We start from the raw sequence: 23,684 nt of genomic DNA, 5'->3' as shown, positions 1-23,684 counted from the left end.
TTCTGAACTTCCTGCACTTTGGATGAAACCCCAATTGGAAATTTCTGAAGGACACAAAGGCAGCTTTATAAAACCAAATGTAATTTATTTCAGACACTCTTTAAAGAAGCTAAGCTCTAAGGGATGGTCTTCTAGCTTGGAAGGCTCGGATATAGCAGAAAGCCAGATGAGCGGAACCCATTCAAAGCCTATTCCCTCACTCACTGCTGTGGCATATGGTTCCAGCTTTCTGAATAAAGTGTCATTTTCCTTCTGAATTTGTCCCATTGAAATCCTTCCATCCTTTTCATTCTTCTCTCACATTGCCTGTCTGAATCTGCTGCACATCATTCCAGGCCTTAGCATTTTCCTTTTTCTTTTGACAGCAGATATTTTTGCCAGTGGTTTGCTTATTAATCCTGTATTTTACCTTTCATCACCTGGTCTAGGGCTGTGACAGAAGATTGTTGCCTCACTGCCTAATCCTCCTACTAGTGTGTGAAGGGCTTAGATACAACCTGCTGCGGGGAGGGGAGGGAGTTCTCTTGGACCCATTCCTGACAGCTTGCTCAGCTGCAGGTCAGGATATTCAGTTCAAGTTGTTTATGAAGCTGTGTTTTGTTACACACTCAGTAGACGTTGTTTCTTTGTGTTCTTTAGCATCTATTCCCCGAAGAGGGTTCATGGCCTTCAGGCTCACTGAGATACTAAAACTAAAAAAGCCTTGAGAAAAATAAAATCTGTCTGATGACACAGGGATGGATGGACTGACTGCAGTATCTGGGCCCAATCCTGCTCTCACTGAAGGCTGTGGGAGAAGAGAGAGTTCAACACTCCACTCTCAGCTAACTAGTACCAGCTACTGGGAGGTCCTTCTGCCATGGTTCAAGACTCTATTTTCCCACCTCGATAATGGATGGCTGGACAGCCCCAGTGCCCAGCCCTGTAGCAGAACACGGTTCTTACCTTGAACCTTACAGTGCTCATGCTCAGCACGTAGCTATTGAAGTTGTAATAAGTGGAGCTTTTTTTTCCCCTTCTTCATACAGTGCACAGTCAGTGTGTGGAATTCTTTGCCAGAGGATGTTGTGAAGGCCAAAACTATAACAGGGTTAAAAAAAAAAAAAGAACTAGATAAGTTCATGGAGACTAGGTCCATCAATGGCTATTAGCCAGTATGGGCAGGGGTGGTGTCCCTAGCCTCTGTTTGCCAGAAGCTGGGAATGGGTGACAAGGGATGAATCACATGATGATTACCTGTTCTGTTCATTTCCCCCTGGGGGACCTGGCATTGGCCACTGTCAGAAGACAGGATACTGGGCTAGATGGACCTTTGGTCTGACCCAGTATGGCCATTCTTATGTTCTTATGAAACTTGTAAGAGGGTTTAGTTCACTTTCATTAATAACTCCAACCCAAACCCCAGCTCTGATTGATGCAGAGATCAGCACACATTCACTAGGACACTTCAGAGCATTTGGTTATTAATCTAGTCTCAGTGGACACCTTTCCCCATAACAAAACCACCACAGATTGTCATGATTAGCAGTCTGCGCTTAGTCGTTTCAGAGATATTTAATGACTGAGATGCATTGGTAAAGCTGTGTAAGGGGTATGAGGATTGGAATAGAACTTAACTGCAGTAAGATTCATGGACAGTGCTAATGGTGCATGACCAGGACTGGAATAACTGGGGTCCAGAATTGGCATCTAAACCATGCTGATTGTCACAATAGAAATGCCATGGACTAAATTTGATTAAGTAGAACTGAGGCTTACTGGGAGGTATGAGTGATGGAAATTTGTATAGCATTTGTCTGTCTAGAGCTTGGATAGCATCTATTCCTGGCTCAAGACATTGCTATTAGTCCCTTGTTAAATTGACACCATAAGTTCTCCCCAAATTAAAACCAAAACGACAAACCTACCTCACCACCCCTTGCACTTTCTTATGTAGAAATGAAGATTCATTTAGTACATTTAAACAATATTTGGCCTTAATATTTGCAATTTGCTCTCCTACTAGCCAAGCCTGACCTCTACTTCCCATTTCACCTGAACCAAACTACGTGCACAGCATGATCTCATCGTGGAACACAGAACTGACCCTCAAGTGCAGCTTTCCGATATTATATGTACACACAAATAAGTTCCTCTTGTTGAGCCCTATGGGAAATGTGGGTCTGGCTTTGCAGTAGGGAAATCTGTCTATTTAAGAGACTGTTGGTTTCTTTTAAAGGCTGCTTGATCTCTAGGAGTGGCTTCATTGAGTGTCTATAGCAGATATATGACAATACCTATGTTCCAGACATTGGACTAATGGTCTATCTAAAGTGGTTTCCTGTGGCCAGTATGAGATGCTTCAGGGGAAGTTGCATAAAACCCTATAAGTGACAGTTATGGAAAAACCTGCTGTGATGGGGCATGGCCAGATGGCTATGGAAGAGTAGTCTTATTGGGATCCGGGAAGTGGGCGGGCGAAGCCCGTCCACCGCTAAAGGATCCCCCCCAGCTTAAAAGGGGAATCCACAGGACCGAGATACCCAAAAGATTCTGGGGGACAACTAATGTAATAACAGGGACAGGAGTGCGGTAAAAGGGTCAAACGAAGGGAACCGGATGGGGACACCGAGCAGAGAACCCCGTACAGCGCTCACTGCTCCTCAAAGACGTCAAGGGAGTCAGAGGACGCCGCCCATAGGAACTCTGCCCGGATACGTGAACGGACCGAGGATCGGAAATAGGCCCCACAGTCACAGGAGACTACATCGGTCAACCTCCTCACTCTGGTTTTGTAGATGGCCATTTTTGCTAGGGCCAGAAGGAGATTGACCAGGAGGTCCCGTGACTTTGTGAGGCCACGGATAGGGAGTGCATAAATGAGAAGGTGAGGGGAGAAGTGCAACCAAAAACGTAATAAAATATTGGTGAAGAGCCAGAATAGGGGCTGCAGCCTGGTACACTCCAGGTAGACATGTGCCAGGGTATCCCTCACGCTGCAAAAGGGGCAGGTGTCTGGGATTGAAGTGAACCACACCAAGTACACGCCCGTGCTCACGGCTCCGTGAAGGAGCCGCCAACTGACATCCCCGGCGGCCCTTGGGACTATGGTGGAATATAGGCTGGCCCACCGGGGCTCCTCACCCTCCAAAGGTGGCAGGAGGTCACGCCATTTTGTATCGGGGCGGGACACGAGGGTGCGGGCGTGAAGGGTGTGGAGCACGAGCGTGTAGAGATGTTTTCTTGGCGCGGTTTGAAAGCAGACCGGCTGCATCTCGTGCAGCCGGCTTCTAGTGAAGGGGTGAAGGGGTCGGTTGGGTCCACGGGGCAGGGGTCCAATTAAAAGGTCCGGCGGGCCTGGGGTAACAGGTGGGCGGGACGTGCCCTCGTGCAGGACCCGGTCGAGATGAACCCGAGCAGCGGGTGGCAAAGCGGCCTTTACCTCCTGAAGTATGTGCTGGGGAGTACAAGGTCTGGAAAGCCCCATGCGCTGAATGAGCGTCGGGATCCAGCCAGTCTCCCCGGTCATAGTCCAGAAGGTCTCCGACTCTTGTGACCTCTGCCAGGACCAAACTCTGGTGCACCGAGCGGGACTCTGCCACCTGCACACGGAGCTGGTGGTTGTGTAGCAGGGGCTCCGCGAGGAGATCTGCCCCCTCGGTGGCCGCCACAGATCTGGTCGTTGTAAAGAGTTTCCAGGTCCAGAGGAGGTCCTGGTTGAAGACCAACAGCCCGGAGAGGTCTCGCGGAAGACCTCTCGGATGGAGATAAAGGAGCTGCCGGTCGTATCGGAGCCCTCGGAAGCGGCGCAGGAAGGCATGCGCCAGTATGCTCCACCCCGGACTATCTGCACCATAAAGGAGCCTCTGCAGGGTCTGGAGACGGAAGACATGGACCTGAGTGAGCAGATATTTTAGGCCCTGCCCTCCCTCCTCCAGAGGTAGATGAAGAGCCCCTGCAGGGACCCAGTGCAGTCCTGACCAAAAGAACTCCAGAATTGATGTCCGGAGGTTGGCCAGGAAACCTGGGGCCGGGACCAGGGTGTTGAGCCGGTACCAGAGCATGGACAGGACTAGTTGATTAAGCACTAGCGCTCTCCCTCGAAGGGAGAGGCACCGGACTGCACACGGAGCTGGTGGTTGTAGTCCTGTCCATTTCCGGAGCCGCTCTATCACCCCGCCCTCTAAATTCTGCCAGTTCCCCGGCGGAGAGGGATGCGTGGCAGAAAGGTAAACGCCCAGATAGAGCAGCGGACCCGTGCTCCACCGGATGGCCTGAAGCGCGGGTGGGAGGGAGCTCGCCTGCCGCCAGTCCCCTACCACCAAACCAGAGCTCTTGACCCAGTTGACCCGTGCGGAGGAGGCTGCCGAATAGATGGCCTGGCAAGCCTCCACCCATGCCAAGTCGCCCGGGCCCTGGACCACGAGGAGCACGTCATCAGCGTACGCCGACAGGACCAGCCGCAGCTCCGGCTCCCTCAGCACCAACCCTGTCAACCTTCTTCGGAGGAGACAGAGGAAGGGCTCGATCGCCAGAGCGTACAGCTGGCCCGAGAGGGGGCACCCCTGCCGTACTCCTCGCCCGAAGCAGACCGGTTCAGTCAGGGTCCAGTTGAGCCTGACCAAATACTCTGCAGAGGCATACAGCACCCGGAGAAAATTCACAAACCTGGGTCCAAAACCAAACGCTTGCAGAGTGCTCAGGAGATACCCATGATCCACCCTGTCAAACGCCTTCTCCTGATCTAAGGACAGGAGGACGAACGACAGACCATCCCTACACCCAAGTTCCAATAGGTCCCGGACCAGATATAGGTTGTCGAAGATGCTGCGGCCTGGGATGGTGTAGGTCTGGTCTGGGTGGACCACGTCCACCAGCACGGACCCTAGCCGCAGCGAGATGGCTTTTGCTACGACTTTGTAGTCCGTGCTGAGGAGCGAGACGGGATGCCAATTTCGTAAATCGCGGAGGTCCCCCTTCTTCGGCAATAAGGCCAGCACAGCTCGCCTGCACGAAAGAGGGAGGACCCCGCTCTGCAAAGACTCGGCCCAGACGGTGACTAGGTCTGGGCCTAGGACGTCCCAGAACATGCGGTAGAACTCCACGGTCAGCCCGTCCATGCCCGGAGATTTATTGGTGGGCATGCGACGGAGGGCTTCCGAGAACTCGGCCAGAGTGAGAGGCAGCTCTAGCCGGTCTCGGTGGCCTACGCTGACCGTCGGGAGCTCCTCCCAAAGCACTCTGCAAGCATTAGGATCGGTCGGATCCGGGGAGAAAAGGCTTGCGTAGAAGGCTCTCGCCCTCCCGCACATCTCCACTGGATCTGTGAGGGGGGTGCCATCTTCTGCCAGTAGGCAGATGATATGTTTCTTAGCCCCCCTCTTTTTCTCCAGGGCGTAGAAGAAGCGGGAGCCACGATCCATCTCCCGAAGGAGACAGATGCGGGATCAAACAAAGCCAACCCGGGCCCGATGGTCCTTGATGGTCCGGAGCTCCTCCCGCTTCTCCCGGCATGCTCCGCAGAGGGGTGGATCCTCGGGGCTGGCGGCCAGATGCCTCTCCAGCTCTAAGACCTCCCGTTCCAACTGCTCTATCGCCGCATCCCTCCGTCGGCTGGCGCCCCGGGTGTAGTCATGGCAGAAGAGCCGGGCGCGCACCTTCCCTACGTCCCACCACCGCCGTGCCGAGGGAAAGGCACGCCGCTGCCCTCACCAGGCCAGCCAGAACTCCCGGAAGGACGCCACGAAGCCCGCATCCTCCAGCAAGCTGTTAAAATGCCAGTAGGCCGGCCCCGGCCTCCCCACGCAGAGGGAGGCTGTCACGATGGCTATATGATGGTCAGAAAATGGGGCCGGCCAGATGCTGGAAGAGTGGCTCGTGAAAGATGAAAGCGTGATAAATAAATGTGGTCCAACCGGGAGTGGCGTAACCGATGGGCCTCCATCCGGACAAAGGTGAACGTGGAAGTGTCATCTGGGTGGTGGTAGCGCCAGACATCCACCAGGGAGTGGTGTTCGATTATCTCCTGGAGGATGGCGACGGCGGCCGGCCTCTGCTCGGTCCCCGAGCGGTCCCGCTCCTCAAGGGTGATGTTAAAGTCCTCTCCCAGGACCAGGCACTCCTGAGGATCCAAGGTGCCGAGGAAGGTGGACGCCTGCTGATAGAATTGCAGCCGCTCACTGCTGGGGCATAGATGTTGATGAGGTTGACTACGAGCCCCTCCATGCGGACCCGGTGGTGCAGCAGGCGACCCGGCACAGCCTCGGTGACCCCCAGCACCTCGGGCCGTAGGTCGGGGGAGAACAGGGTCGCACTCCAGCCGTACGAACTGTGTGGTGGCTAAAGTAGACCCTGTCCCCCTAATCCAGCCACCAGCTGTCTTCGGCGGTCGGATCCGTATGGGTCTCCTGCAGGAAAACCACAGAGTACCTCCCCTCCCGAAGGAAGGAGAGCAACTGGGACCTGCGGAGACCCATCCTACAGCCACGGGTGTTCAATGTTGCGATGGTAAAGGGTGCCATGAGGAGGGCTGCGGGGGATCCTCGCCAGCAGGAATGCTCCCGGCAGCCTGCGCAGCAGTCCGTGACCCACCCCGTAGGTGAGTAAGGAGTCACGGAAGAGGCGGACCCGCTGGTAGGCTGCGGCGCCCTGCCTCCCGCTCCTTTTACCCTCCCCCATGAGGGCCCTTACGGCCCGGAGGATTTGATTAAAGTCCCCCCATCGCTGGAGGGCAAGCTGGACTTTGTTGCGGGAGCCACGGACGTCTTCTAGAAACTCCCGCAACTCCTCTCACAGCGCATGGGGGGCTGGGGTTATGGTCTGTTTACTTCCCAACGGGGCCCTTCGTACAGCCCCGTGGCCCAGTGAGAATGGCAGACAGAGTGCAGACCCCCGACGGGGCTCCTGATTGGTTGACCTGAATGCTAGGGTGATAGGGGGCGGCGGAGGGAGGATAGCAGCCCCTGGTAGGTCGGGATGGGTAAACACAAAGGCCGCTCCCTGGGGGTCATCTTTTGGTAAGGGGAAGGAGACAGCCCCAGGGGCGGCAATAACATCTCGGGATGGGGACGGGATAGGGACGGGGCAGGGGCAAGGTTAGAGGTGAGATTTTTGGGTGGGGAGAGGGCTCTCAGTGATGCCGGGCGCAGGCTCTATGGTGGATTTGGCAGCCACGGCATCAGGGGGTGGACTCTCTCCTGTAGGGCCCTCTCCTGGGAAGGAGGTCGAATGCTCCTCACCAACGACAGGTGCCCCTGGTGGCTCAGGTCCCGGCCGCGTGGCACTGGCCATCGCCTCAACAGGTTCGGCGGCCCTCAGTGGGGTGCCATCTACAGCCGGGTTGATGGAGAAGTCCAGGGGCCCCTCGGAGGTGGGAGCGGAAGCAACGGTTAGGGGGAGGGAACATGGGGAAAGGGGGGCTGGAGTGAAGTCGCCCAGATCGAGGCCCGCTGGCATAGGGTCGTCCTCCCCCTGGGTGACCGGGGTCAGACCCAGGGTCTCGATCTCCTCGTATATTGATGGGAGATCAGTTTCTGCCACCCCGGGATTCTCCCCGCTGCCACCTGACGCGACTGTTGCCTCGGGGCACACTGAGGTCTCAGATGGAGCCTCGAGGACCTTGGAGGGGAGGGACTCCCGTGGAGGGGAGATACCACCTTCCAGTGCTGCCATGTCTTCCCCAGCCGGCACCGGTGGATGGAACACACCCTTGGGTAAAGCGGAAGGCTTGGCATCGGTGCCCCCCTTCCTGGTCTTCCGGGGGGCCTCCGCATCAGATGGGAGGAGCAGAGCTCGAGCCTTCCGCTTGCCCCGCTTCCCCTGGACTAGGGCTCAGCCCTCCATGGCATCATCCAGGGGCTGGCTCGCAGGGGTTGTGTCAGGTGGCAGAAGCAATGGCTCAGGGACTCGAGGGGGTTACGGTGGAGCAGCACAAGGGAGGGAAGATTCCCCTTGGGGCGGGCCCTCTCCAATGCCCGGCAGTGTCCCTGCCGCACCCACCTCCATAGGCCCCGCCAGATTGCAAGCAGCGGGGGCGGGGTTCTCCCGCTCGTCTGGGTATAGTTGGGGAGGTGCCCCTTGGGCCCGAGTGGGAGCAATGGTGGACTGGGAATGAGGAGGGGTGGTTTCGGGCGCCGGGCAGCCAGGGGTGCCAGCGATGATGGGGCCGGTGCCCTGCCGGGGCTCAGGGTCCTGGATGCCCCTCCTCTCTGCGCCAGGGGGCAGTCCCTCCAGACGTGCCCCATCGGCCGGCAAAGGTAGCACCGGGCCTCCCCTGTGGAATAATGCACCCGGTAATGGGCCCCCTGCTAGGGGACTAGGAAGGACCCCTCCAGCGCCTCTCTGTCACGCGCCTTCGGCGGCAGTTGAAGCTGCACTTGCCGGCGGAACGAGAGGACGTGACGGAGGGCGGGGTCTTTGCAGCCCAACGGGAGAGGCTGATGACAGAGATGGGCTTCCCCAAGGTAGAAAGGGCGGGTAACAGGGCGGCATTGGGGAGAAAGGGATGGACGGAGCTCAGGACCAGGCGGACGCCCAGGTCCTCTAGCGGCTCTAAGGGACGAACACGCCCCCCACTGCCAGGCCCTTCTCCACCGCCTCCTGGGCGGCGGCCTCCGATGTTAAGAAGAAGACGACTTTGCCATACATTTTGGAGGCCGCCACAATGGCTGTGGGCCCCACCACCCTCGCCAACGCCCGCACATGGGTCTCCACGTGGGGCGAGGCGGGCACCAGGAGGCAGCGGATGCCGTGCTTCCTGGTCATGGTGGGAAAGGGGCCCCGGCCGCTATAGATGGTAGTGGAGGCGGTGGACAGGAGAGATGACGTAACAGCAGGCGGGGGGGCTGCCGCCACCTGGGCATATGCTCTGGGGGCTAGGGGAGGAACACCCACAGAGCTGGTGGAGGGAACAGCGGGGAGGGGCGCCCCAGCTGGAGATGGGGCAGGGGCATCGGGGGCAGCCCCTGCCATGGAGGGCCTGGTCTTTTTAGTGGGGCCCTTCCCCTTCTTCTTCCCTTGGCCCTTCCCGCTGGCTGGGGGGACTCCCCCCAAATCTGAGGTGGTGAGAGACGTGGCAGCAGTGGAGGTCACCCCGGTGCCCGTCGCTGATGATCCTCTTCTTCTCCTCCTCGGGCTTCAGCAGCTCCAGGCAGCGGCCTCTGCAGCAGCAGCAACTCCAGGAACTCCAGGTGGTCGTCCAGGCAGGCAGAAAGGACCCCTCTCAGGTGGTGGTGCTGGTGGTGGTATCCACAACAGCAGTGGCTGGGGTCCCTCACTCCTCCTCTCTGGGGAGTGGGCTAGCAGCCCCCCCCGGGGCTGCAGTTGCAGCAGTAGCAGCACCCAAGAGTGGGGGGTCCAGCAGCCAAGTAGCAGAGAACGGGGGGGTGGTGTCTGGCCCAGCCAGGGGAGCAGCTGGAGCAGCAGGGAGAGCTTAGGGCCTAGTAGCAGCAGGAGTAGCAGCTTCCCACCTCCCTCCAAGCTAGAAGGCTATGGGAGAGCAGTGGGAGGGAGAGAGATTCGATCCAGGCTAAACAAAACCCTGGTACCAGTATCAGTGAAATGGCAGCTGCTCCAGGTCAATTAAGACACCTGGGGCCAATTAAGAACTTTCCAGAAGGCAGGGAGAAAGCTAGGTTGATTGGGACAGCTGAAGCCAATCGGACTGGCTGAAACTAGTTAAAAGCCTCCCAGTTAGTCAGGTGGGAGGGCATGTCAGGAGCTGTGGGAAGAAGTTGCGCAGTTGGAGAGGCTGAGTAGTACACACCATATCAGGTACAAGGAAGGAGCCCCTGAGGTAAGGGTGAAGTGGAGCTTGAGGAAGTGAGGGCTGCTGTGGGGGAAGTAGCCCAGGGAATTGTACATGTCATGTTTCCAAAAGGTCAGCTACCATAGCTGATACTATTAGGGTCCCTGAGCTGGAGCCCGGAGTAGAGGATGGGCCTGGGCTCCCCCTTGCCCCACCTTTGCCCCTGATTAATCACTGAGACTGGGAGACAACAGAGACTGTGCGAGGAAGGATAACTTCTCCTCGCCTCCCTCGCTGGCTTATGATGAAAATGGCTCAGTAGACTGTGACCCTTGTTTATAGAGAAAGAAGGGTTACGTGGAGGGTCACGGTGAGCCTCTGAGGCTAGCGAAATCCACCAGGAAACGCGGGACCCACGGAGGCAAGAACAGAGCTTTGTCACAACTGGTGTTAGAAGTGGGATTTCGTTCACAGAGTGGCGGAAGAAAGAGGTTTTTAAAAAAAACAAAACAAAAGGTGCACTGGGGGCTTGGATTTTTTTTTGTTTGTTTGCTTTGTACCACAATGGAGGAGATGGTAAGAGCTCTCGTACAAGCCACGGCAGCCCAGCAGGAGGCCACCCGGGTTCAGGCAATGGCACAACAGGAGTCTATGCGGCTACAGCAGGAAACCAATCAATTATTGATGAGCCAGGCGACCCAAGATCATGCTCTCTTGAGAGAGGTGGTGGACCAGCTGAAGATCCTCACCACCCCAGCCTAGGAGTCTGACGGGACACAAACCCTGAGGGCCACTGGTTGTCTGCCAAAGATGACATCAAGAGATAACATAGAGGCATATCTCCTCTCATTGGAAAGGACTGCTCAGCGTGAGGCGTGGCCCCAGGAGCAGTGGGCCAGCATCCTCGCCCCTTTTTTGTGTGGAGAGGCCCAGAAGGCCTACTTTGACTTGCCTGCCACGGAAGTCACTGACTATACCCGTCTGAAGGCAGAGATCCTAGCAAGAGCAGGGGTAATGACAGCGGTAAGGGCTCAAAGGTTCCATGAGTGGAAATACCAGGAGATCAAACCCCTGAGGTCCCAGCTATTCGACCTCATACACCTCGCACAGAAGTGGTTACAGCCCGAGGTGTGCAGGCCGGAGGAGGTTTTGGAAACCCTGGTCATAGACCATTACATGCGGGGACTGCCTCCAGATCTCCGCAAATGGGTAGGCCAGAACGATACGTCCATGTACGACAAGATGATGACACTGGTAGAAAGACGGATGACAGCCAGGGGACTGACCCGACTACCCAAGGAAGGCCCCTTTCGAAGCAAGCACCCGATCCCAACCCTGGAAGGTTGGGCAGCCAAACCCCTGGGGAGTCCTAGGTGGGAAAGGGGGGGCGGGGGCGAAAACCAGCGGGGATCCCAGAAGGAAGGGATTGGCCTGAGTGGAGGGAGCCCTGGGACTAAACCCCCTAACCCTCGGGATAGGGGAGTGATTAAAAGCAATTATAGATGTTATGCATGTGGGGAGTGGAGACACATAGCAGCACAGTGTCGCAGCACCGAGGAGCCTATGCAATGTAATTTGGGGGATTGGGAGGTCCCATGCTCCCTTATCCACCTCGCAGGGGTCGCATTAGCCCCGCATAATTATACCAGGCTAATGAGGATAAATGAAGTAGAGACTACAGCGCTTGTGGACTCTGGGAATGCTATCACTCTCATATCAGGTAAGCTGGTAAAAAGTAGTCAGCTGCTATAAACCAAATGCATAGCAGTGACGTGCTTGCATGGGGCCATGAGCCATTACCCCACCATCCCAGTGGGGATAGAGGTTCAGGGAAACCCCATTGAGGTGACCGTGGGCGTAGTTCCTAAACTCCCATATCCTGTAGTCATTGGGAGGGACTGTCCAGGGTTTGATAATTTACTCCCCCCAGAGAGGCTGGAGGGAGGTGGGGACCCTGTGGACAGCGACTCGTCTCTGGGGGAATGTCAACCCCCGATGTTCGCTGAGATTTCTCAGGATCTGTTCTCAGCCCCCCAAAAGACCCGGAAGACAAAAAAGGAGAGGAAGGCCGCGAAGGCCTTGGGAACCCGGATCCTGACCCAGGGCCAGAAGACCTCCCTAGTAGGCAGATGGACACGAGCAGCCAACAGAGAAACTTCCACCACAGAAGGTGAGCCAGAATCTGCCCCCAGCCATGACGGCAGCGAGCCGTTGGAAGAAGCAGAAGCTGGCCCCTGGGAGCTTGGGCAGGTTAGTCCCGGGAGAGAGACTTTTGGGCGGGACCAGGCGGAGGACCCCAGATATGATAACGCCAGGAAAGAGGTGGCCGAGATCGATGGGATACCTGTGGATGGGAAGGTCCGGGGTTCCGGACCTTACTTTATAGTGAAGAAAGATCTCCTGTACCACGTGGTGCAAATGCAGGAGCAAGAGATGCAATAACTTGTGGTGCCACGAAAACATCAAAAAGCCATATTGAGTCTCGCCCACAGTCACCTGTTTGGAGGACACCTAGTGGTAGACAAAACCCAGGCACGGATCTTGCGGAGGTTCTTCTGGCCAGGAGTACATGAAGATGTCCGGCGATACTGCACCTCTTGTCCGGAGTGTCAGTTACATAGCCCTCGTCCGCACTTGCGGGCTCCTGTGGTACCTCTTCCAATAATAGAGGTTCCTTTTGAATGGATAGCCATGGATCTGGTAGGGCCCCTAGAGAAGACAGCTCAGGGCCACCAACATGTGCTTGTTGTACTGGACTATGCAACCCGGTACCCAGAAGCTGTTCCCCTGCGCAACACAGCTTCCAAGACAATAGCTAAGGAGCTAGTACAGATCTTTGCCCGGTTGGGCTAGATATTGACTGATCAAGGGACACCTTTCATGTCCAAGTTGATGAAAGATCTCTGTTCATTACTTCATGTACAAGTCCTACGGACCTCTGTATACCACCCGCAAACAGATGGCCTTGTTGAAAGGTTCAATAGGACCCTCAAGGCCATGATCAGGAAAGTGGTGAGCCAGGATTGGAAAGATTGGGGTACCCTATTGCCTTACCTCATGTTCGCCATCTGGGAGGTTCCGCAAGCCTCCAAGGGTTTCTCGCCATTCAAATTACTATATGGGCGCCACCCTTGGGGCATATTGGATATAGCTAGAGAAGCCTGGGAAGAGGAGCCGATCCAAAAGATCAAGGCAGCCGACATGATTAATCGCAACAGAGATGTGCTCTCTACAAAACCAGGGTGGACGACTGAGACCTATCACCATATCCACACGATCCACAGAGCCAAGGTAACATTGAGACCCTACCGAATCCCAGCAGCCAAAAGAGAGGAAATCAAGGTCGAAGTAAAGAAAATATTAGAATTAAGGGTTTTTGAAGAATCTTACAGTCAGTGGTCCAGCCCAGTTGTTCTAGTGCCTAAACCTGACAGTACCATGAGATTCTGTAATGACTTTTGCCGACTGAATGAAATATCCCAGTTTGATGCATACCCCATACCACGCATCGACGAACTGGTTGACCAACTGGGTAGTGCCCGATTCTTGACTACACTAGATCTGACAAAAGGTACTGGCAGATTCCTCTGACCAAAGAAGCTAAAGAAAAGACAGCATTCTCCACCCCGGATAGGCTATTCCAATACACCGTCCTCCCTTTTGGGCTACATGGGGCCCCAGCCACATTCCAGCGCCTCATGGATAAGCTGCTGCGCCCCCATACTAGTTATGCAGCTGCATACCTGGATGATGTCATCATCCATACACCAGATTGGGGAACCCACTTGGAGAAAGTTGAGGCAGTACTGCTCACATTAAGTCCAGCTGGCCTCACTGCTAATCCCGCTAAATACGCCATAGAGCTAGCAGAGGCTAGGTATCTGGGCTATATTGTGGGAAGGGGCATAGTGAAGCCCCAAACGAATAAGCTAGAGGCAATTCAAAACTGGCCCCGGCCGACCCAAAAGAAGCAGGTCTGTGCGTTTCAAGGCATGATAGGCTACTACCGACCTTTTATTCCCCACTTTGCCACTAGGGCAAGTCCCCTAACGGACCTGGTGAAGGCCTGAGGTCCAGACATGGTAAAGTGGACCGACGCAGCAGAGAAGGCATTTACAGACCTTCAGACTGCCCTCTGTAATGACCCCGTACTCATAGCCCCGGACTTTAACAGGGAATTTATTTTACAAACAGACGCTTCCGAGGTGGGGTTAGGAGCAGTTATGTCGCAAATGGTAGGAGAAGAGGAACACCCAATCCTCTGTCTAAGCAGAAAGCTTCTCCCAAGAGAACAGAAATATGCAGTAGTCAAGAGAGAATGCCTTGCTGTCAAATGGGCTATGGAGACACTGCGTTATTACCTCTTAGGCCGGCGATTTACTCTTGTGACGGACCATGCACCCCTCCAGTGGATGCAGCGGAATAAGGAAAAGAATAAAAGGGTCACCAGGTGGTTCTTATCCCTCCAACCATTCCAGTTCCGCATACGGCACAGGGCTGGATGCCACCATGGCAACACTGATGGTCTGTCACGAGCATACTGCCTGACGTCCCAAGTTGCCCAACTCTATGGTGTTGAGCAGAGGCGGGGGATATGTGACAGGGCAAGGCCAGATGGCTATGGAAGAGTAGTGGGAGATAGATATATTAGCTCCAGGCTAAACAAATCCCTGGTACCAGGATAAGTGAAATGGCAGCTGCTCCAGATCAATTAAGACACCTGGGGTCAATTAAGAACTTTCCAGAAGGCAGGGAGAAGGCTAGGTTGATTGGGACAGCTGAAGCCAATCAGGGGCTGGCTGAAACTAGTTAAAAGCCTCCCAGTTAGTCAGGTGGGAGGGCATGTCAGGAGCTGTGGGAAGAAGTTGCGCAGTTGGAGAGGCTGAGTAGTACACACCATATCAGGCACAAGGAAGGAGGCCCTGAGGTAAGGGTGAAGTGGAGCTTGAGGAAGTGAGGGCTGCTGTGGGGGAAGTAGCCCAGGGAATTGTACATGTCATGTTTCCAAAAGGTCAGCTACCATAGCTGATACTATTAGGGTCCCTGGGCTGGAGCCCGGAGTATAGGGTGGGCCCAGATTCCCCCCCACCTTTGCCCTGATTATCTCTGAGACTGGGAGACAATAGAGACTGTGCGAGGAAGGATAACTTCTCCTCACCTCCCTCGCTGGCTTATGATGAAAATGGCTCAGTAGACTGTGACCCTTGTCTCTAGAGAAAGAAGGGTTACATGGAGGGTCACAATGAGCCTCTGAGGCTAGCGAAATCCGCCAGGAAATGCGGAACCCACGGAGGCAAGGACAGAGCTTTGTCACACTGCCCATAAAGGAAGTTTTGTCTTATGTCTTCTAAGTTAGTGATTGGTTTATGCCTTGAAACATGAAGGTTTATATCTCTTCTAAATTTTATATTCTATCTAGTGTATCTCTCAAGGCTCTTGTTATATGTATAAAATGTCTAGTCCTGTAAACCTCTGGGCTTCAGTGATAGCTGTGTGCACAATGTGACTGCTATTCGAGTTCACAGCAACAACTCATAGCTTCATTGAGAAGCGATGGCTAGGAGAAGAGTATATCTACCATCCATGTCTTTGGCCTCCATCTGTAAGAGAATTTCAATAGCCTAAACAATTGTCAACTCACCTGTCTGTATTGTTCTTGAATCTGTGTATATGGCCTTCTTGTTGTGAAAAGGGGGAAGAAGAAGGAGGGAACCCCAAATATTTGTCACTAACAATTGCAGCTTTTATTTTCTACTCACTCAGGATGAATGAATTTTGCATTTCTGATGGGAAGTGCCATGTCAAGCAACACTCAAAGGAAGCACAGAAAAGATCAAAGGGCAGAATTACATTTTTGATCATAGGGTTTGGAGAGGAGGGAAGAGAATCTAAAAATATACACCCATTTGGAGGAGAAATAAATGGAATAAAAAGAGAAAAGGATTCCCTTCAAAAGTTCTCCTCACTTTGTTCCCTGATTTTTTGGACCTTTTCACAAATCACAATGAAGCTATTTAGAGCTTTATAAAAATGTTTGACAAGAGCTGTGCAGGAAACAGATGTTTCTCCCTTTTATTGTGACTTTCAACCTTCACATTTCCAGTAAGGATGTTGTGCTTATCTGAGTTATTGATCTGTCCTGGTGTAACTTTTTATTTTTTCAAACAAAGCTAGTGGTGGAGATTAAAGCATCAGGGTACCGTCTGCTCTGTAGTGACTGCAAGTCCCCCAAGGAAGATGGATTTACTGCATCTCGCTGCTGTCATGACTGTGTGGTGTTTCCTAGTTACCTCTTGGTCACTTGTGCCTAATGACATGCAGCTTCTGCAACAGTAAGAACCCAGCTGATGTTCAAAGCTCCTGGAAATGTTTCCTCATCATTAGTCTGGGATTTTATTTAATAAAAACAGATAAATAAACTGTGTTCCTCGTTGGTCAAATTGTGCAAAGAAAATGGGCCTTAGAACAAATAGAAAGTTTTTATGTGTTATGTGAAATGAATAAAAAGATGTCACATCCCTAAGTCTGTCTATGCATGTTAAAAGTTACAGACGGAAGAAAAAAAGCAAACAAACTGTGGGATCATCCAGTTCAGCTCCTAGGTGCAAGTCTGGATTGCCCTATACAGACCATTTTCTAGCAAAATTATGGCTCATTATGGGTAATTTCAAATGAATAAATTTTATACCCAGTATATGCCATTAAAAATTCAAGATTTGCCACACAATTTCCCTCAGTTTTACGTTCTGAAAATGGGGCTGAAATTAATATGGATGTGTATTTTCATTGGCATTTTCATATACATTTTAATGATGTCTTCATGAGAAATTTTAAAAGGATCCTATTGGAGTAGATACCTAATTGATTTTCAGTGGAAGTTGAGTGGCACTCTGCTTTGAAAAGCCTAGCCTTAGAATCTAAAGTAAAATTACGTTCTCTGATTATAGCAGTTGGAAGGTAGGTGAAATGTTGGATTGAAAGTACTCTACAATCTCCTTTTGTGTGTGTGACATACTGGGGCACAATCCAGACTACTGGGGGGATTGTGTCACCCGTGCTCTGTAATCTGGGGTGTCCTTTATGATGCTCTGCTGCTATAGCCTCCAACCTGGACTGCTCACAAACAACCTCCAGCATGTAAGTCACTCCCAGCTGTGTCTGTGTGTACTGCAGTCATCCAAGCCACATCTTGGCTCTCACCAGCTTTGGTTATGTTGCAGGGCAACCTCAACACACAGCCAGTCTTGGATCTTCCCCCAGAAATATTTGTCCTGTACTGCCCAGCCCTCTTCTCGATCATACAATTATACTATGTCTGTTATTACTGTTAAGGGAATAATATGCCAGTTTATTATTTTAAATAGTTATCCAGACACTGCAATTTAAACACACTGGATTAGATTAAAACAATGAAACAAGTTTATTAACTACAAAGACAGATTTTAAATGAGTACAAGTAATGAGGCATAAAAGTCGGAAATGGTTACAAGATTAAAACATTGGTACTTAACTTAAAAATTATATTAGATTCAAAGCATCCTAGCCTTCAAAGCAAATTTTCATCAGCACATGGTTTCAGCAGTCTTACTGACCTAACTCAGTCAGGACCCCTCCCCCAGAGTCCAGTGGCTGCTTCCTTTGTCTTTTCATGTGCAGAGAACGTGATGGACCGGGAGGGTGTTACTTCAGGTGTTTCTAGCCCAGTATCCTGTCTTCCGACAGTGGCCAATGCCAGGTGCCCCAGAGGGAATTAACAAAACAGGTAATTGTCAAGTGATCCATCCCCTGTCTCCCATTCCCAGCTTCTGGCAAACAGAGTCTAGGAACACCATCCCTGCCCAACCTGGCTAATAGCCCTTGATGGACCTGTCCTCCATGAATTTATCTAGTTCTTTTCTGAACCCTGTTATAGTCTTGGCCTTCACAACAACCTCTGGGAAAGAGTTCCCCAGGTTGACGGTGCATTGTGTGAAGAAATACTTCCTTTTGTTTGTTTGTTTTAAACCTGCTGCCTATTAATTTCATCTGGTGACCCCTAGCTCTTATGTTATGAGAAGAGTAAATAACACTTCCTATTTCCTTTCTTCATACCAGTCATGATTTTATAGACCTCTATCATATCCCCCCTTTTCCAAGCTGAAAATTCCCAATCATATTAATCTCTCCTGATATGGAAGCTGTTTCATACCCCTAATAATTTTTGTGCCCTTTTCTTAACCTTTTCCAATTCCAATGCATTTTTTTTGAGATGGGGCAACCACATCTGCACACAGTATTCAAGATGTGAGTGTACCATTGATTTACATAGAGGCAGTATGACGTTTTCTGTCTTATGATCTATCTCTTTCTTAATGATTCCCAACATTGTTAGCTTTTTTGACTGCTGCTGCACACTGAGTGGATGTTTTCAGAGAATTATCCCAATGACGCCAAGATCTTTCTCTGGAGTGGTAACAGCTAATTTAGACCCCATCTTTTCTGTATAGTTTGATCTTTGCATTTAATTTCATCTGCCATTTTGTTGCCTAGTCTCCCAGTTTTGTGAGATCCCTTTGTAGCTCTTCACGGTCTGCTTTGGACTTAACTATTTTGAGTAGTTTTGTATCATCTACAATTTTTGCCACCTCACTGTTTACCCTTTTTCCAGATCATTTATGAATATATTGACTAGGACTGGTCCCAGTATAGACCCCTGGAGGACACCACTGTTTACCTCTCTCCATTCTGAGAACTGACCATTTATTCCTACCCTTTGTTTCCTATCTTTTAACCAGTTACTGATCCATGAGAGGACCTTCCCTCTTATTCCATGACAGCTTACTATGCTGAAGAGCCTTTGGTGAGGGACCTTGTCAAAAGCTTTCCTGAAAATCTAAGTACACTATATCCACTGGATCCCCCATGTCTTTATTCTCAAAATTGGATGCCCAGTCTCAGTTTTGGAAGATAACACTTGCTTCAAAATTTGCACAACTAAAGGCCTTCATTGCACAGTTTAGAAAGGTCTGTTTCTATCAACTACCAATTTGTTCTGTTCCTAGCTCTATAGAGAGAGAGTTTATGTAGTAATTGTGCCACCTGTTTACGGTATATGACCTAGACTCTGGGTCCTACAGAATTATTCACAGACCAGAAATTTATCATGAACTTGACTAGACTTAGTAGCTGTTAATCTTTATCTCTTTCTTTAAGAAGAAAGCTAGTCAGACCTTTCTTCATCAAAACAACAGCAGACCTGGCTTGGGAAAAAATACTGATTCTTCACAGAGCAGAAATGTGAATTTCCGAGTCAGTGTGGTCTTATATTTGTAAAATAGCTTTCATCCAGAAAGCTCTCAATCAAACTGATATATAATATTGTTTTTAAAAAACAAAACAAAACACAACAATAACCATGGATAAGCGCATGGAAATTACTTCACCCATTTTACATTTTAGTGTAGCCATCCACCACTAGGGTGAAGCACAACAATTTGCCAGCATGCAGCCATACAACAAGTTTAGAAGAGAGGGAAAAATACTATTTCGGATTGAAACTGCAGGGAACCTTCCAGCAAGGCAGAATAAAATAGCCCATGTAAGAATTTGGGCACATGCTGGAATTTTTACTCCAATTCTTGTGGAAAATGCTTATGTAGTTTAATAACTGCAAATAGTTAACTGAAATACTGGAACCAGTTCTGATGTCAACATTTTAAAAAAGGATGTGAAATATTAGAGAAAAAGAGTGCAGAGAAGAGCTACAAAAAAATATTTGTGGGCAGGAAAAATGCTTTTCTGTGCATTTCAAGGAGTTCAATCTCTTTAGTTTAACAAAAAGAAGAGGAAGAGATTAACTGATCAGTGTACGATCTCTAAAGAAAGGCAAAATAAGGCCAATGGGTGGAAGTTAAAGCCAGCCCTACTCATATTAAAAATAAGGCACAAATATTTAATAGAGAGGGTGATTAATCATTGGAACAAACTACCAAGGGATGTGGAGATTCTCCATCTTTTGAAGTCTTCACATCAAGACCAGATGCCTTTTGGGAGCTATGCTGCAGTCAAACTCAAGTTATTGGTCTCAATAATGGATGAATTTCTATGGCCTGTGTTATGCAGGAGGTCACTCTATATGATATAATGGTCCTTTCTGGCTTTCACATCTATGAATCTATAATCAGGACCTGCAGCAGCAGAGCACCCATTAATAATGTGCTGGAACACTGTTTCACTATTGACTTGGAGAGAAGAGTGCCACCTATTAGAACAGCATGTCCTGCTGCATTTGGCTTTTTTGCGGGGAGGTCTCTCGTCCATATACTAACATGGTCCAGCCCCGCTTAGTGGAACTCATCAGAAATTGGGGGGGGGGGGAGGAAGAAGAAGAGACGACGCTTTTTTGTGAAAATGTTTGCAACCAAAAAACAAAGTTTTAAAAAAATTTCAGCCAGCTCTATTGCTTTACAAAGTGACAAGGCCTCAACCCAAGGTGATCTGGCTACAGGCATAGCTCTACTAACAAGCCATGTAATTTAAATCAAGGTGCTAGCCAACAATCAGTGTGATGATAGGCTGTGTATGCTTTAAATTGGATGAAACAGTTGATATTTTACCATTTTAGTCCCGCTTCCCTGAGCCAATCTTTCAGTGTGAATTCAAAAAATTAATGATCAGTTTCCTTATGGAAATGTGCCATATACTCACAAGTACTGTCACTTAGCAGTCCCACTCCTCCTGCCTTGAAATAGTTGGGTGCATTTGCAGAGTCACGATCCATTAGTGACTTTTGTATTGAGGGGAAATTATGCATAAGTAATATGAAAATGCCAAACACAAAGTGCTACATAATTAGTTAATATATGGAGTTTTAGGACTGGAAAACTACTAGTAAGGATGAACAAAAGCTATGGAAATGCTGTTTATTTGCATAAGTTAGGCTGAGTGGGTAGGTAAAAGCAGAAAAAGATATTTTAACAAGCAATATATGCAATGGCATAATTCACAGTGGCTTCTCAATTCAGATCATCACCTTCAGGTTATTATTGGATAATTTACCTCATGACAGTGACAGGGATCAGTGCAGTAGCATTTCTCCCATGGAGATGTTAGTTACCATATAAGAGCCTAATTCATTGTGGCCCTGTGACTTGTGAAGTAATTTATGCCAATATGAAGGGGATGGAGTGGGGGGGAGAGGGGAGGGTAAAGTGTTGCGAAAACCAAATGGTAGCAGTTTGTATCCACTTCACACTCATTTTGCTCTGGTGAAAATGAGCAAACACTAGTGCCAGGCAATGGAGAATCAGGCCCTAAATGTGGTGAGCAAAACTACATGTGGTGGGCCAAATTCAGAGCAGGTGAAAGTGTGTGCAACTCTGTTGACATCTGTGTTTTTGCACCTACTTACACTTTATTATTTTTTGGCTATTATTATAGCAACAACTCCATGTATGCACTTAACAGACATGTAGAAGTGCCTAGCCCCAAAAAGCTCACAATCTAAATAATATATCCACTCTGAATCTGACCCATTCTGTATCTAGATTTCAATAAGGAAGAGCACACTTACATTTTTCAGTTAGGATCGATTAGAATCTTACAGTTTACCACCTCCCCAACTGTGTTAGCATTGACAGCTGTAAAATATAAAGACAGTGACTTCCAGATGAGATTACAGCATAGCTCCTACCATCTCAGCCAATGGAAGAGCAGCTCTGTTTACACCAGGGATCGGCAACCTTTGGCACGCGGCCCACCGGGGTAAGCCCCCTGGCGGGCCGGGCCAGTTTGTTTACCTATCACCTCCGCTGGTTCGGCCGATGGCAGCTCCCACTGACTGTGGTTCACTGTTCCAGGCCAATGGGGGCTGAGGGAAGTGGCGCGGGCCGAGGGATTGCTGGCCACCACTTCCCGCAGCCCCCATTGGCCTGGGATGGCGAACCACGGCCAGTGGGGCCGCCATCGGCCGAGCCTGTGGGACATGGCAGTAAACGAACCGGCCTGGCCCGCCAGGGGGCTTACTCTGGTGAGCTGCATGCCAAAGTTGCCGATCCTGCTTTACACCAGAGGGTCCCATATGGATTCTCTGCTGGGTTAAAGTACCAAACAGTAGCTCCTGCCATTGGGTGGGGATTGCGCTAAGCATGTCCAAGTGCCTGGTCAACAGATTGTGCAGATGTAACAAACTCCAAAAAGAACTTAAGTTCGAGTGACTGCCCCTCTCCCCATGCCATACTTCTACAGTGATCCATGAAGTTGCTTGAACTGGAGCTCCCTCAAAGCTGTGGAACTGTTTTTTAAAATCCCAAACTATGGTGTTTCTCTGCCACACTTGATCAGACTGAATCGCTCACCTCCCAGTAAATACAAGTAAATGTTTTGGATTTTCTGGTACATTTTATCCAGCTCCTGGAGTTTTGATGGAGTTTTGAATCTGGATCAGATTGAGGATCTTTCCTCCTTCGGCCACTTTAGTCACTCAGTTTGTCATTTAACAAGGCAGATCATAGAGACCGATTGCTCATTTTAACTAGAACCAAAGGTAAATCTCACTACCTAGAAACAAATGCTTTCATGCTGTGACAGAATATACTCCTGGCTTCACACCCTATAGGCCAGTGTTTCTCAAAGCCGGTGCGCCGCTTGTTCAGGGAAAGCCCCTGGCAGGCCGGGCCAGTTTGTTTACCTGTCACGTCCACAGGTTTGGCCGATTGCGGCTCCCACTGGCCGCAGTTCGCCGCTCCAGGCCAATGGGGGCTGCGGGAAGGGCGGCCAGCATGTCCCTTGGCCCGCGCCGCTTCCCGCAGGCCCCCATTGGCCTGGAGTGACAAACCACGGCCAGGGGAGCTGCGATCGAACGAACCTGCGGATGCGGCAGGTAAACAAACCTGCCCAGCCTGCCAGGGGCTTTCCCTGAACAAGCGGCGCACCGGCTTTGAGAACCACTGGCCTATAGGGTGTGAAGCCAGGAGTATATTCTGTCACAGCATGAAAGCATTTGTTTCTAGGTAGTGAGATTTACCTTTACTCCAGTGAGTACAGGTGTGCTCAACCAGCCAAACCTAGTGAGCAGCACATGCTACCATTTAATGAAGGGAAGGAAAGGGGTCCCCTGAGTGGATGGAAGCAAGGAACTGATTGTTATGGATGGAAAACAGGTGAAATGGCTGGGAGGCTCTGAAGAGGGGAATCTCATGTAGATAGCTAATAGCTACACTGAGAAAGGAAAACAGGCATTTTAAAGGTGTGCCCCCCCCCTGCAACCACCATCAGAGATACAGAGCAGTAGATGAAATACTTTGATTTGTAAGAGTTAAGAGAAAATTGAAAATTATTTCAGTGAGCCTGTGGCTGAGACCTATGTGGAGCCCATAAAAGCTAAATGAAAGCCATTCTGCCTTTGACCTTATCCATAATTTACACCAGCTGGCTTCAGGTCATTTTGAAAGTCTGTGTTTTAACATGATTATGTTGTTGCCTCGAACAAGCTTCTCTGAAGACAGATCTTGATCTTCAGCAGGGAGGAAATCCCCCTTTGTCATGAAGATACCAGGGCAGATAATGTTTGTTTTCAGTATATATTTTCAGTAGCAACCCCTTCTACAGATCAGCAGTGGTTATAGAAACCCTGGCCTTTGGCTCTAACAGCCTAGATATGGCCACTTGACCTGAATCAGTAAGTCTCATAGCTAGTTTCTTCTCTATGAGAACCAACCCTGGGAGGTTAAGGCCTGGTCCTGTAACCATACACTCATAGCCTTTGTTTTCTAATATAATAATCTGGTATATAATGACTATACTGTCAATGGGTGCAATTTTCAAAAGCACCTAACGCTAGGATCCTCAAAGGGACATAGACACCACAACACTCAGCATTGCCAGCCCAACGTTAGGTACCTAGAAAATAACTGGAACAACACACAAGTCTAGGCTCTCTATAAAATGAATAGGGAGAGACTAGCACCTTCGAATGGGATCC

At 50.5% G+C, this 23,684-nt stretch overlaps 1 protein-coding gene across 1 annotated transcript in view; it reads left to right on the top strand.

Annotated features, from left to right (window-relative positions):
• Positions 1 to 16,244, top strand: part of LOC119861543 (probable G-protein coupled receptor 83) — a 44,184-nt gene extending 27,940 nt beyond the window's left edge. Inside the window, exon 6 of the mRNA XM_038416791.2 lies at positions 15,488 to 16,244. The gene's annotated coding sequence lies outside the window, so the exon portion shown is untranslated. The remainder of the gene's footprint in view (positions 1 to 15,487) is intronic.
• The last annotated feature ends 7,440 nt before the right edge of the window (positions 16,245 to 23,684 follow it).

This window comes from Dermochelys coriacea, chromosome 9 (genome assembly GCF_009764565.3).
Source record: "Dermochelys coriacea isolate rDerCor1 chromosome 9, rDerCor1.pri.v4, whole genome shotgun sequence".
NCBI lineage: Eukaryota > Metazoa > Chordata > Testudines > Dermochelyidae > Dermochelys > Dermochelys coriacea.
The sequence above is the reverse complement of the archived record's forward strand: the minus strand, read 5'-3'. Positions and strand labels throughout refer to the sequence as shown.